Source organism: Anolis carolinensis, unplaced genomic scaffold (assembly GCF_035594765.1).
Source record: "Anolis carolinensis isolate JA03-04 unplaced genomic scaffold, rAnoCar3.1.pri scaffold_14, whole genome shotgun sequence".
Lineage (NCBI taxonomy): Eukaryota > Metazoa > Chordata > Lepidosauria > Squamata > Dactyloidae > Anolis > Anolis carolinensis.
Window position 1 is genome coordinate 11,894,008 of NW_026943825.1, and position 14,194 is coordinate 11,908,201.

Here is a 14,194-nt window from a genome sequence, read left to right on the forward strand (position 1 = left end):
TATCTATCTATCTATCTATCTATCTATCTATCTATCTATCTATCTATCTATCTATCTTCCTGTCTTTCTTGCTATCTATCTATCTATCTATCTATCTATCTATCTATCTATCTATCGAGTGAATGAATGAGAAGAGGCCTGAAAACTCTGGCCTCAAAGGAAGAGGGAAACTAGTAAGGAAATGTCTTGATTTGAGACAAGAGTGATAAATAAATCATTAATCCGGCCAATTCGATCCTGGATGTTGACTGAAATAAAATAGACATCTTCATCTCCAGTCCAGCTGGTATTTATATACACCCATACACATATATATACTGTATATATTTGAGAATAAGCCGACCCGAATATAAACCGAGGCACCTAATTTTACCACAAAAAAACTGGGAAAACATTGACTCCAGTATAAGCCGAGGGTGGGAAATTTCAGAAATAAAAATAGATACCAATAAAATTACATTAATTGAGGCATCAGTAGGTTAAATGTTTTTGAATATTTACATCAAGCTCAAATTTAAGATAAGACTGTACAACTCTGATCCAATCATTATTTTCATCTTCTTCAATGTAAATGTGCTTATAGATCCTTTTAATAATAATACAGTAAAATAATACTAAATGTAATAATAATAATAAATACAGGAAAATAATACATGTAATAATAAATAGAGTAAAATAATAAATGTAATTATAATTATTAATATAGTAAAATAATAAATGTAATAATACCAATAATAATAGAGAAAAATAATAAATGTACCACATATTCTCAAGTATAAGCTGACCCAAGTATAAGCCAACCCGGACCCTCACCCGAGTATAAGCCAAGGGGGGCTTTTTCAGTCTGAAAAACTAGGCTTATACTCGAGTATATACAGTAAGCTTTGGATGGCATAGGTAAAGGTAAAAGTTTTCTCCTGGCATTAAGTCTATTCATGTCCGACTCATAGAATCATAGAATCATAGAATCATAGAATAGTAGAGTTGGAAGAGACCTCAAGGGCCATCTAGTCCAACCCCCTGCTAAGAAGCAGGAAATCGCATTCAAAGCACCCCCGACAGATGGCCATCCAGCCTCTGCTTAAAAGCCTCCAAGGAAGGAGACTCCACCACGGCCCCGGGGAGAGAGTTCCACTGTCGAACAGCCCTCACAGTGAGGAAGTTCTTCCTGATGTTCAGGTGGAATCTCCTTTCCTGTAGTTTGAAGCCCTTGTCCCATTGTGTCCTAGTCTGCAGGGCAGCAGAAAATAAGCTTGCTCCCTCCTCCCTATGACTTCCCCTCACATATTTGTACATGGCTATCATGTCTCCTCTCAGCCTTCTCTTCTGCAGGCTAAACATGCCCAGCTCTTTAAGCCTCTCCTCATAGGGCTTGTTCTCCAGACCCTTAATCATTTTAGTTGCCCTCCTCTGGACGCTTTCCAGCTTGTCAGCATCTCCCTTCATCTGCGGTGCCCAAAACTGGACACAGTATTCCAGGTGTGGTCTGACCAAGGCAGAATAGAGGGGGAGCATGACTTCCCTGGATCTAGACGTTATTCCCCTATTGATGCAGGCCAAAATCCCATTGGCTTTTTTAGCTGCCGCATCACATTGTTGGCTCATGTTTCACTTGTTCCCCACGAGGACTCCAAGGTCTTTTTCGCACACACTGCTGTCAAGCCAGGCATCGTCCCCCATTCTGTATCTTTGATTTCCATTTTTTCTGCCGAAGTGAAGTATCTTGCATTTGTCCCTGTTGAACTTCATTTTGTTAGTTTCGGCCCATCTCTCTAGTCTGTCAAGATCGTTTTGAATTCTGCTCCTGTCTTCTGGAGTGTTAGCTATCCCTCCGAGTTTGGTGTCATCTGCAAACTTGATGATCGTGCCTTCTAACCCTTCGTCTAAGTCGTTAATAAAGATGTTGAACAGAACCGGGCCCAGGACGGAGCCCTGCTGATGGCACTCCACTCGTCACTTCTTTCCATGATGAAGACGACGCATTGGTGAGCACCCTTTGGGTTCGTTCGCTTAGCCAATTGCAGATCCACCTAACCGTAGTTTTGTCTAGCCCACATTTTACTAGTTTGTTTGCCAGAAGGTCGTGGGGGACTTTGTCGAAGGCCTTACTGAAATCTAGATATGCTACATCCACGGCATTCCCTGTATCGACCCAACTCGTAACTCTATCGAAAAAAGAGATCAGATTAGTCTGGCATGACTTGTTTTTGGTGAATCCGTGTTGACTATTAGCAATGACTGCATTTGTTTCTAAGTGTTTGCAGACCACTTCCTTAATGATCTTTTCCAGAATCTTGCCTGGTATTGATGTGAGGCTGACCGGACGGTAATTGTTTGGGTCGTTCTTTTTTCCCTTCTTGAAGATAGGGACCACATTCGCCCTCCTCCAATCTGCTGGGACTTCTCCTGTTCTCCAAGAACTCTCGAAGATAATTGCCAGTGGTTCTGAAATAACTTCCGCTAGTTCCTTCAATACTCTTGGATGTAGCTGATCTGGCCCTGGGGACTTGAATTCGTTTAGAGTGGCCAGGTGTTCCTGGACAACTTGTTTCCCTATTTGGGGTTGGATTTCCCCCAATCCTTCGTCCATTCCATGTTGCTGAGGTTGAAGATGGCTTTCTTTTTGTGAGAAGACCGAGGCAAAGAAGGCATTAAGTAGTTCTGCCTTTTCCCTATCCCCTGTCACCATCACCCCATCTACTCCTTGCAGTGGCCCTATCGCCTCCTTTTTCTTCCTTTTTCTACCAACGTAAGCAAAAAAGCCTTTTTTGTTGTTTTTTATGTCCCTGGCAAGCCTGAGCTCATTTTGTGCTTTAGCCTTGCGAACCTTTTCCCTACAGGAGTTGGCTATACGTTTGAATTCTTCTTTGGTGATTTCTCCCCTTTTCCACTTCTTGTGCATGTCACTTTTGAGCTTTAGCTCAGTTAGAAGTTCTTTGGACATCCATTCTGGCTTCTTTGCACTTGTCTTATTTTTCTTCTTTGTTGGCACTGTTTGCATTTGCGCCTTGAGTATTTCACTTTTGAAAAACTCCCATCCATCCTTAACTCCCTTGTTTTTTAATATCGGCGTCCATGGAATGCCGCTCAGTAATTCCTTCATTTTTTGGAAGTCAGCTCTCTTAAAGTCCAGAATGCGTGTTTGACTTGTCTTAGTTTCAGCATTCCTTTGTATTGCAAACTGCAGGAGCACATGGTCACTTGCCCCTAAGGATCCAACCACTTCAACTGTATTGATCAGGTCTTCCACATTTGTTAAGATTAGATCAAGAGTTGCTGATCCCCTTGTTGCCTCTTCTACCTTCTGGACCATAAAATTATCTGCAAGGCAAGTGAGGAATTTGTTGGACTTTGTACTCTTGGCTGAGTTTGTTTTCCAGCAGATATCGGGATAATTGAAATCGCCCATGACTACTATATCTCTTCTTTGTGCCTGTTTGGTCAGCTGTTGACAGAAGGCTTCATCAAGTCCTTCATCCTGACTCGGAGGTCTGTAGTAGACACCCACGACAAGATCTTTTTGAGTCCCGGTTCCCTTGATTCTTATCCAGATGCTTTCAAGCTGGTTTCCCGGATTACAGTCTTGCATTTCTTCTGCAACGTAACTGTTTTTGACATATAAAGCTACTCCCCCTCCTCTCCCCTTTGTTCTATTTATGTGAAAGAGGTTATAGCCCTCAATGGTTAAATTCCAGTGATGGGAGTCATCCCACCAGGTTTCAGTGATGCCTATGACATCGTATGTGTGGTGCTGTGCTAGGAGTTGGAGTTCGTCTTGCTTATTTCCCATGCTCTGAGCATTAGTGTAAAGACATGTAAGCCCCTGTGACCTCCCCTCGAACTGTTTATTTGGGATTATTGTGCTCTCTGTACTTGGTCCTTGCTGTGTTTGTGCAGCCCTCCGTTTAGCCTTATGGCGGTTCCCTGTGGTCGTGGGTAATATAGTGTTCGCCAGGCTGTTGTTCCCCTCCCCCAGTGGATTTAGTTTAAAGTGCGCCTGATGAGGTTTGTGAGTCTGTGTGCAAAAAGATGTTTTCCTACTTGTGTGAGATGCACCCCATCGCTTGCCAGTAGTCCATCCTCTTGGAAGAGTAGACCATGGTCAAGGAAGCCAAAATGCTCCTCTTGACACCATTTTCTGAGCCAGTTATTGACCTGTACTATTTTTCCGGCCCTTGTAGAGCCATGTCCTACAACGGGGAGGAGGGATGAAAAGATCACATGTACATTATACAGTTTTAGCTTTGTTCCCAGAGCTCGAAAATCATTTGTGATCTTTTGAAAAGTATGCCTAGCGGTGTCATTGGTACCTACATGAATCAACATAAGGTGGGGAGGGTGATGGGGCTTTAGGAGCCTGCTGAGCCTCTGAGTGATATGGTGTATTTTTGCCCCCGGGAGGCAGCATGTTTCTCGAGCCATCCCATCCGGTCTGGAAATGATGGCTTCCGTTCCTCTAAGGAGGGAGTCACCTACTACCAAGACCTGTTTCCTTTGAGGATTGACAGGGTCCCTTTTGTGCAAGACAGTGTGTATGTCCCCTGAAGAGTGTTCCTGTTGAAGTGAATCATGTAGGTGTAAAGTGTTGTCCTCCTCCTCAACATCCCCAGTGCATTCATCAATGACAATCCATTGAGATACATCCGAGAGCCCATTACTCTCCCAAGGATGTTCCTGTTGCTCCTGGTCTATGATTGGGGATGGAGCATTTGCATGATTACATAAGTGTGACTGTGGTGATGCACTGTCCCTGTCAGGGCTATCCCCTGCGCATTGATCCAGGATGGTCCACTGAGTGGTATCTAAGAAACTGTGGTCCTCCACAAGATGTGTTTCCTGATTGTATGTTAATGATGTAAGAATTTCAAATCTGTTGTGTAAATGCAGCTGAGCAGAGGAGTTCTGCGGAGGCTGCCTGGTCCTGCGTCTCCTTCTATGGGTGACCTCCTTCCAAGCCTGAGGGTTGTCTACCTTTGAGTTGATCTCCCCATAAGGTTCCTGATCATGGTCTTGGTGGTGTTGGTGTGATGCAGGCTGCTGATCTACAGCAGCGTGTTGTGCAGTGTCCAAGAAGTGCTCGAGTGCCTGAATGTCCTTAAGGGTCTTAATACGGTGCTCGAGCTGTTGGATCCTCTGCTCCATCAGAGTCATCTGTTTGCATTTGGAGCAGATGTAGTTGTCTAGTTTTTGTGTGAAAAAGCGGAACATGCCACAGCTGGTGCATGTGATGGGAATGTTTTGCTTTTGTTGCATCTCTTGGTGAGCGTGGTGGCCAAGTGGGATCTTTGTACAGTTAAGTAATATGCACGCACTTTATGTGCAGACTGCAACAAACCACGTCTTTGTGTATTTGTTTATGTTGCTTTGTTTCCTGTATGTACTGCAAAGGATAGTTAGTAAAGGTGCCTTTTCTCACACTGGCAAATAAAGCTTTCCCAGAAACTCAATTAACAGGGGACAATGCCTGCTGTCAATCAACTTAAGTACCTGGCTCTCTTTCAACACAACAGTCACACAACAGTTAGACTTTGACCACAGGAGCCAAGCCCAAACTCAGTTTAAAATCTTAGCCAAATCTTAGCCAAATCCTACCTGAAGCCAGGGAGCAAAAATGTCCTCCTGCTTCCTCTGCTTCTGCGAGAACCAACTGCCCTTCTGGGATCAGGCTCTGGCAGAAACTCACACTGGCAAATAAAGCTTTCCCAGAAACTCAATTAACAGGGGACAATGCCTGCTGTCAATCAACTTAAGTACCTGGCTCTCTTTCAACACAACAGTCACACAACAGTTAGACTTTGACCACAGGAGCCAAGCCCAAACTCAGTTTAAAATCTTAGCCAAATCTTAGCCAAATCCTACCTGAAGCCAGGGAGCAAAAATGTCCTCCTGCTTCCTCTGCTTCTGCGAGAACCAACTGCCCTTCTGGGATCAGGCTCTGGCAGAAACTCACACTGGCAAATAAAGCTTTCCCAGAAACTCAATTAACAGGGGACAATGCCTGCTGTCAATCAACTTAAGTACCTGGCTCTCTTTCAACACAACAGTCACACAACAGTTAGACTTTGACCACAGGAGCCAAGCCCAAACTCAGTTTAAAATCTTAGCCAAATCTTAGCCAAATCCTACCTGAAGCCAGGGAGCAAAAATGTCCTCCTGCTTCCTCTGCTTCTGCGAGAACCAACGACTCTGTGGGTTGGTGCTTAATTTCATTTCTAAGCCGAAGAGCCGGCGTTGTCCGTAGACACCTCCAAGGTCATGTGGCTGCCATGACTGCTTGGAGCATTGTTACCTTCCCGCAGAAGCAGTACCTATTGATCTACTCACATTTGCATGTTTTCGAACTGCTAGGCTGGTGGAAGCTGGGGCTAACAACGGGAGCTCACTCCGCTCTCCGGATTCAAACCGCCAACCTTTTGGTCAGCAAGTTCAGCAACTCAGCAGTTTAACCCGCTGAGCCACCAGGGGGCTCTAAAAATATTATTATTATTATTATTATTATTATTATTATTATTATTGTTATTATTATTATTATAATATAAGCTTTGGAAAGCAAAGCTTATATAAAAAGTTGTTGTTGTTGTTGTTGTTGTTGTTGTTGTTGTTGTTATTATTATTATAAACACAACAAGATGAGTCCACAGCAGACACTCTGCTGGCTGTTGAATTGGCTCACACGTCAGACACTTCCCAAGTGCCTAGGACTATGTGATGTATCGGCGAATAAGTAAGGTGGCCTTCTGCAGCTGGCAGATGGTAATTTTGTCAGCGCCGATTGTGTTCAAGTGCTGGTCAAGGCCTTTAGGCACTGCACCCAGTGTGCCGATCACCACTGGGACCACCTTGACTGGCTTGTGCCAGAGTCTTTGCAGTTTGGTCTTTAAATCCTCTTATCATGTGTTCTTTTCAAGTGCTGGTCAAGGTCTTTGGGCACTGTGCCTAAAGTGTGCCGATCACCACTGGGACCACCTTGACTGGCTTGTGCCAGAGTCTTTGCAGTTTGGTCTTTAAATCCTCTTATCATGTGTTGTTTTCAAGTGCTGGTCAAGGTCTTTGGGCACTGTGCCTAAAGTGTGCCGATCACCACTGGGACCACCTTGACTGGCTTGTGCCAGAGTCTTTGCAGTTTGGTCTTTAAATCCTCTTATCATGTGTTCTTTTCAAGTGCTGGTCAAGGTCTTTGGGCACTGTGCCTAAAGTGTGCCGATCACCACTGGGACCACCTTGACTGGCTTGTGCCAGAGTCTTTGCAGTTTGGTCTTTAAATCCTCTTATCATGTGTTGTTTTCAAGTGCTGGTCAAGGTCTTTGGGCACTGTGCCTAAAGTGTGCCGATCACCACTGGGACCACCTTGACTGGCTTGTGCCAGAGTCTTTGCAGTTTGGCCTTGAAATCCTCTTATGTGTTGTTTTCAAGTGCTGGTCAAGGTCTTTGGGCACTGTGCCTAAAGTATGCCGATCACCACTGGGACCACCTTGACTGGCTTGTGCCGGAGTTTTGCAGTTTGGTCTTTAAATCCTCTTATCATGTATTGTTTTCAAGTACTGGTCAAGGTCTTTGGGCACTGTGCCTAAAGTGTGCCGATCACCACTGGGACCACCTTGACTGGCTTGTGCCAGAGTCTTTGCAGTTTGGTCCTTAAATCCTTTTATCATGTGTTGTTTTCAAGTGCTGGTCAAGGTCTTTGGGCACTGTGCCTAAAGTGTGCCGATCACCACTGGGACCACCTTGACTGGCTTGTGCCAGAGTCTTTGCAGTTTGGCCTTGAAATCCTCTTATGTGTTGTTTTCAAGTGCTGGTCAAGGTCTTTGGGCACTGTGCCTAAAGTGTGCCGATCACCACTGGGACCACCTTGACTGGCTTGTGCCAGAGTCTTTGTAGTTTGATCTTTAAATCCTCGTACTTTGTCTTTTAACACAATCGTGAGGTCAGGAGTATTGTGTACATAAGCTTGAGAAAGGGTTAAACACCCCTATTGAGTCTGCCCCTCACTTAGAATATGTTTGGAGTGACATTTAAAATGTCTCATGTACAGCTTCAACTTCAGAATAATCCTCCATAGAACCATAGAATCGTAGAGTTGGAAGAGACCTCATGGGCCATCCAGTCCAACCCCATTCTGCCAAGAAGCAGGAAATCGCATTCAAAGCACCCCCGACAGATAGCCATCCAGCCTCTGCTTAAAAGCCTCCAAAGAAGGAGACTCCACCACAGTCTGGGGGAGAGAGTTCCACTGCTGAACAGCCCTTCTCACAGTGAGGAAGTTCTTCCTGATGTTCAGGTGGAATCTCCTTTCCTGTAGTTTGAAGCCCTTGTTCCATTGTGTCCTAGTCTGCAGGGCAGCAGAAAACAAGCTCCCTCCCTCCTCCCTTTGACTTCCCTTCACGTATTTGTACATGGCTCTCATGTCTCCTCTCAGCCTTCTCTTCTGCAGGCTAAACATGCCCAGCTCTTTAAGCCGCTCCTCATAGGGCTTGTTCTCCAGACCCTTGATCATTTTAGTTGCCCTCCTCTGGACGATCTCCTTCAATTTTGTCCAGGAACTTTCCATGCAATGTTTTGTTGTGCCAGCTGTCAGCTCTAGTTTGTAGTGCAGTTTTCTTGTACTGTTTTTTTTTTGTCTGCTGTGCTTTGAGGAGTTTCTGATTTTTGACTTCAATCAAAGCAGGTTGTTGTTGTTGTTGTTGTTGTTATTATATTTTATTATGACACAGCAAACAAGATAGACATGCTGGATTTCATATCACAAATCCACAAGTCGAACACTTCCCAAGTGTCTAGGACTGTGTGATGTATTTTCGGATGATGCACGCAGATCCCAGCAGGGTGGCCTTTTGCAGTTGGCAGATCGTAATTTTGTCAGTGTCTATTGTTTCCAAATGCCAGCTGAGACTTTTTGGCACGGCACCCAGTGTGCCCATCACCACCAGGACCACCTGCACTGGTTTCTGCCAGAGTCTTTGCAGTTCAATCTTGAGGTCCTGATAGCGGCTGAGTTTTTCCTGTTGTTTTTCGTCAATGCGACTGTCACCTGGGATGGCGACATCAATGATCCAAACCTTTTTCTTTTCCACGACTGTGATGTCTGGTGTGTTGTGTTCCAGAACTTTGTCAGTCTGGATTCGGAAGTCCCACAGTATCTTTGCGTGCTCATTTTCCAATACTTTTACAGGTTTGTCATCCCACCAGTTCTTTGCTGCTGGGAGGTGGGACTTGAGGCATAAGTTCCAATGAATCATTTGGGCCACATAGTTGTGCCTCTGTTTGTAGTCTGTCTGTGCGATTTTCTTACAGCAGCTGAGGAGATGATCCATGGTTTCATCAACTTCCTTGCACAGTCTGCATTTCGGGTCATCAGCTGATTTTTCGATCTTGGCCTTAGTGGCCTTTGTCCTGATGTCTTGCTCCTGGGCTGCAAGGATCAGGCCTTCTGTCTCCTTCCTTCTTCAGGGTCCCATTCATGAGCCAGAGCCAGGTCTTCTATTATTATTATTATTATTATTATTATTATTATTATTATTATTATTAATTGCCTTTGTCCTGATGTCTTGCTCCTGGGCTGCAAGGATCAGGCCTTCTGTCTCCTTCTTCAGGGTCCCATTCGTGAGCCAGAGCCAGGTCTTCTCCTCATCAGCTTTTCCTTCAATTTTGTCAAGGAACTTTCCATGCAGTGTTTTGTTGTGCCAGCTGTCAGCTCTAGTTTGTAGTGTGGCTTTCTTCTTCTTCTTCTTCGTCTTCTTCTTCTTCTTCTTCTTCTTCTTCTTCTTATTATTATTATTATTATTATTATTATTATTATTATTATTACATAAGCTTTGGATAGCCTAAGGAAGGGTTAAACACCCCTATGGAATCTGCCCCTCACTTAGAATATGTTTGGAGTGACATTTAAAATGTCCCTGCTCCGGCTCATGCACAGCTTCAACTTCAGAATAACCCTTCAGATTCCCTCTTGTTGGTAACTTGGGGACTGCCTGTATATATAGACACACACAGAGAGAGACATGGGATGTGCCCATTTGCAACACACACACTTTGCTGGGTGGAGCTGAGAGAGCTCGTTCTCCCTCTCCAAAGCAAGACCCGTCCTCCTTGGCTCTGCCCTCCTTTTGGGGGTGCACCCAAGGCCCTGCTCCCTCTTTTTCCTGCCAAACTGGGGCTCTGAAAGGCCAGCCCCCTCCCCTTTCTCCCCTTCCCAGCAGCCGACCCCCTTGGGCACCCCTTTCTTTTCCTTTGCGCCCTTGTCTCCAGCTCTGTTCTCCTGCGTTCCCTCCTTGGCACGGCTTTGGCTTTGGCTCCCTTTTCCCAGCTTCCTGGGGGGCTCCTTGGGTGGGGAGGGCTTTGGAAGCACGAAGGCTTTGCCGGCCCCCCTTTTCCCCCCCAACCCATCCATCCTTCCAAAGAGGCGGAGCGGCGCGTCAAGGCGCACGGCGGAGATTGGCCGAGGGGCCGGGGCTGAAGGCGTCGACTCCAGCGAGGGCTTTGGCTTGGCACGGTGGCTTTGTTTGTAAGCTTTCCTCCTCCTTCCCTTTCTTTCCCCTTCTTCTTCTTCGCCTTCCTGCCTCTCCAAACCTTTGCGCCTCGGGATTTTTCACCTTTATATTATTTCGCCTTTGGCACACACAAAAAAACACACAACCTTTTCCAATTCTTCCTCCGGGACGTCTGCAGAGGCGAACTAGAGCTTCCCAAGGTAAGGCTGGAACTCCTTGTTTTTGGTTTGGGGACGGCAAAGAGGTTGCTCCGGTTCTTGTTTGGAAAGGGATTGCAAAACCCGGGTTTTTATGCACTGCTTTGGACGCGTTTATTTTTGGACACATTATTTTATTATTATTATTTTATTATGGCACAGATAGTTATGCTGGATTTCGTATTACAAAATCACAAGTCGAACACTTCCCAAGTGTCTAGGACTGTGTGATGTATTATTATTATTATTATTGTTATTTTATTATGGTACAGCAAACAAGATAGTTATGCTGGATTTCGTATCACAAAATCACAAGTTGAACATTTCCCAAGTGTCTAGGACTGTGTGATGTATTATTATTATTATTATTTTATTATGGCACAGCAAACAAGATAGTTATGCTGGATTTCATATCACAAAATCACAAATCAAACACTTCCCAAGTGTCTAGGACTGTGTGATGTATTATTATTATTATTATTATTATTTTATTATGGCACAGCAAACAAGATAGTTATGCTGGATTTCGTATCACAAAATCACAAGTCAAACACTTCCCAAGTGTCTAGGACTGTGTGATGTATTATTATTATTATTATTATTATTATTATTATTATTATTATTATTATTATTTTATTATGACACAGCAAACAAGATAGTTATGCTGGATTTCATATCACAAAATCACAAGTCGAACACTTCCCAAGTGTCTAGGACTGTGTGATGTATTATTATTATTATTACAGTAGAGTCTCACTTATCCAACATAAACGGATAATGTTGGATAAGTGAATATGTTGGATAATAAGGAGGCATTAAGGAAAAGCCTATTAAACATCAAATTAGGTTATGATTTTACAAATGAAGCACCAAAACATCATGTTAGACAACAAATTTGGCAGAAAAAGTAGTTCAATACGCAGTAATGCTATGTAGTAATTGCTGTATTTATGAATTTATCACCAAAATATCACAATTTATTGAAAACATTGACTACAAAAATGCGTTGGATAATCCAGAACGTTGGATAAGCGAGTGTTGGATAAGTGAGACTCTACTGTATTATTATTATTATTTTATTATGACACAGCAAACAAGATAGTTATGCTTGATTTCGTATCACAAAATCACAAGTCGAACACTTCCCAAGTGTCTAGGACTGTGTGATGTATTATTATTATTATTATTTTATTATGACACAGCAAACAAGATAGTTATGCTGGATTTCGTATCACAAAATCACAAGTCAAACACTTCCCAAGTGTCTAGGACTGTGTGATGTATTTTCGGAGGATGCGTGCAGATCCCAGTTGGGTGGCCTTTTGCAGTTGTCAGATCGTCATTTTGTCAATGTCTATTGTTTCCAAATGCCGGCTGAGATCTTTTGGCACGGCACCCAATGTGCCGATCACCACCGGGACCACCTGCACTGGTTTCTGCCAGAGTCTTTGCAGTTCAATCTTGAAGTCCTGATAGCGGCTGAGTTTTTCCTGTTGTTTTTCGTCACCTGAGATGGCGACATGAATGATCCAAACCTTTTTCTTTTCCACAACTGTGATGTCTGGTGTGTTGTGTTCCAGAACTTTGTCAGTCTGGATTCGGAAGTCCCACAGTATCTTTGCGTGCTCATTTTCCAATACTTTTGCAGGTTTGTGATCCCACCAGTTTTTTGCTGTTGAGGTTTGAAAGGAAAAGGTCTGTGTGTGTCTACATTTGGGGTGAGATCCGGCTTGGATCCTCCCCGATGGGGACAAGATCCTGTTTGAATCCCTTCCAAAGAAAAGAACATCCCTTTTAACACCAACCCATGAAAACCTCTCCAAGCTTTGGATGCTTTCCAAAGCCCCCTTTGAGGCTCTCCAACCCTTTCCAACTTCCCATCCTCCTTTATGAAAAGAGGAGCCACAAACACACACTGTCCCTGTCCTCGACAATTTATTTTTCCTCCTCCTTGACAATTTGGGCACTATTTACAACTCCCAAGCTGGTCCTTTCCCCTATTTTCCGAGGCTCCATTTCACCTGGGACTTGGAGTGAAACTGACCAGCTTTGGAGAAACTTGGTTTGATTTAATTCCCCTCTCCAACCATCTTTATTTCCCTCTCCAACCATCTTCAGGCTTATTTTCATCCCTTCTTAAATGTCTTTGTGCCTTTTTCATCCCTTGCTGACATAAATATGGAGCTTCTGTCCCCATTTGGGTTGTTTTTCTGCCCCAAACTTCCCAAGGAAGGAAGCCAAGGAGCTTTGGATTTGGAGACCTGGGCTTCCTTTGCCTGCCTTTCCAAAACAAGCTGATGGAGCCTTGGAATGAAACTGACCAGCTTTGGAGAAACTTGGTTTGATTTAATTCCCCTCTCCAAGCATCTTTATTTCCCTCTCCAACCATCTTCAGGCTGATTTTCTTCCCTTCTTAAATGTCTTTGTGCCTTTTCCCTCCTTTGCTGACATAGATGTGGAGCTTCTGTCTCCATTTGGGTTGTTTTTCTGCCCCAAACTTCCCAAGGAAGGAAGCCAAGGAGCCTTGGATTTGGAGACCTGGGCTTCCTTTGCGCCTTTGCCTTCCTTTCCAAAACAAAGCAGCTTTGGATCTTATTGGAAGGAGGTTTGTTTCTTTGCCTCCTCTTTCTCTGAATCAGCTGATCTTTCAAGCAGAGCTGGGAGAGGAAAAGGAGAAGGTCCCCCTCCCCAAAAAAGCAGCGAGAGCAAGAAAGTCTGTTGGCGCAGCAGTTCTTTTGTACGTGAGCGTGGAGAAGGGTTTGCTGCTGGACTCCCCTCCTGTGGCAAGGAAATCTATATCAGTAATATGTTAAAAAACGCTCTTGTTTGGAAACAATCCAGGGCAGCCAAAACTCACACAGCTGGGGAGGTTATTGCAATGGAGCCGAGGAAAGCGGGAGGAGGGAGACAGAAGCAGAGCGGGAGAAAGGCTGGTTCGGGGGCCAAGGTTGCTCATGGCCGGGATCCAAAAGCTTTGCAGGAAAAGTCTTCCTCTCCATAGTCGTTTTGGTTTGTCCCACTTTGAGGAGAACCTTTCAAGGATGTTGACGTGGATCCTACTCTTGTTGTGTCTTTGGAGTCGTTTCTGGTCGGTGGCCCATTCGGACACATTGGTTTGGAAGCTCCAAATGTGGCCTTCCTCTCAAGAATGGGTTTTGGTGGCCGAGCACGGATTCGAACCTTGGTCTCTCCGAGCTCAAGTCAAAATACCGTATATACTCGAGTATAAGCCGACCCGAATATAAGCCGAGGCACCTAATTTTACCACAAAAAAAACTGGAAAAACATTGACTCCAGTATAAGCCGAGGGTGGTAAATTTCAGAAATAAAAATAGATACCAATAAAATTACATTAATTGAGGCATCAGTAGGTTGGGTGGTAAATTTCACTTCACTTCACTTTATTTCTTAATTAGTCGCTCTCCACCAGAGTGCTCCGAGCGACTTACAATTTAAAATATCATTCCACAATATAAAAACATTCAACATAAAACATTCAACTATTTG

The 14,194-nt window shown here is 44.2% G+C and overlaps 1 protein-coding gene across 7 annotated transcripts in view; it reads left to right on the plus strand.

Moving 5' to 3' along the window:
- The window catches only part of sema6c (semaphorin 6C), a 220,482-nt gene that overhangs the window by 43,709 nt on the left and 162,579 nt on the right, over positions 1-14,194 (plus strand). For 2 of the 7 annotated variants that reach the window (XM_062964949.1, XM_062964950.1), the window contains exon 1: positions 9,996-10,690. The exons of 1 other annotated variant lie outside the window; for it this stretch is intronic. The gene's annotated coding sequence lies outside the window, so the exon portion shown is untranslated. Of the gene's footprint in view, positions 1-9,987; positions 10,691-14,194 lie in introns of those variants that run through there. 4 more of the 7 variants (XM_062964942.1, XM_062964945.1, XM_062964946.1 and 1 more) reach the window with 4 other exon arrangements.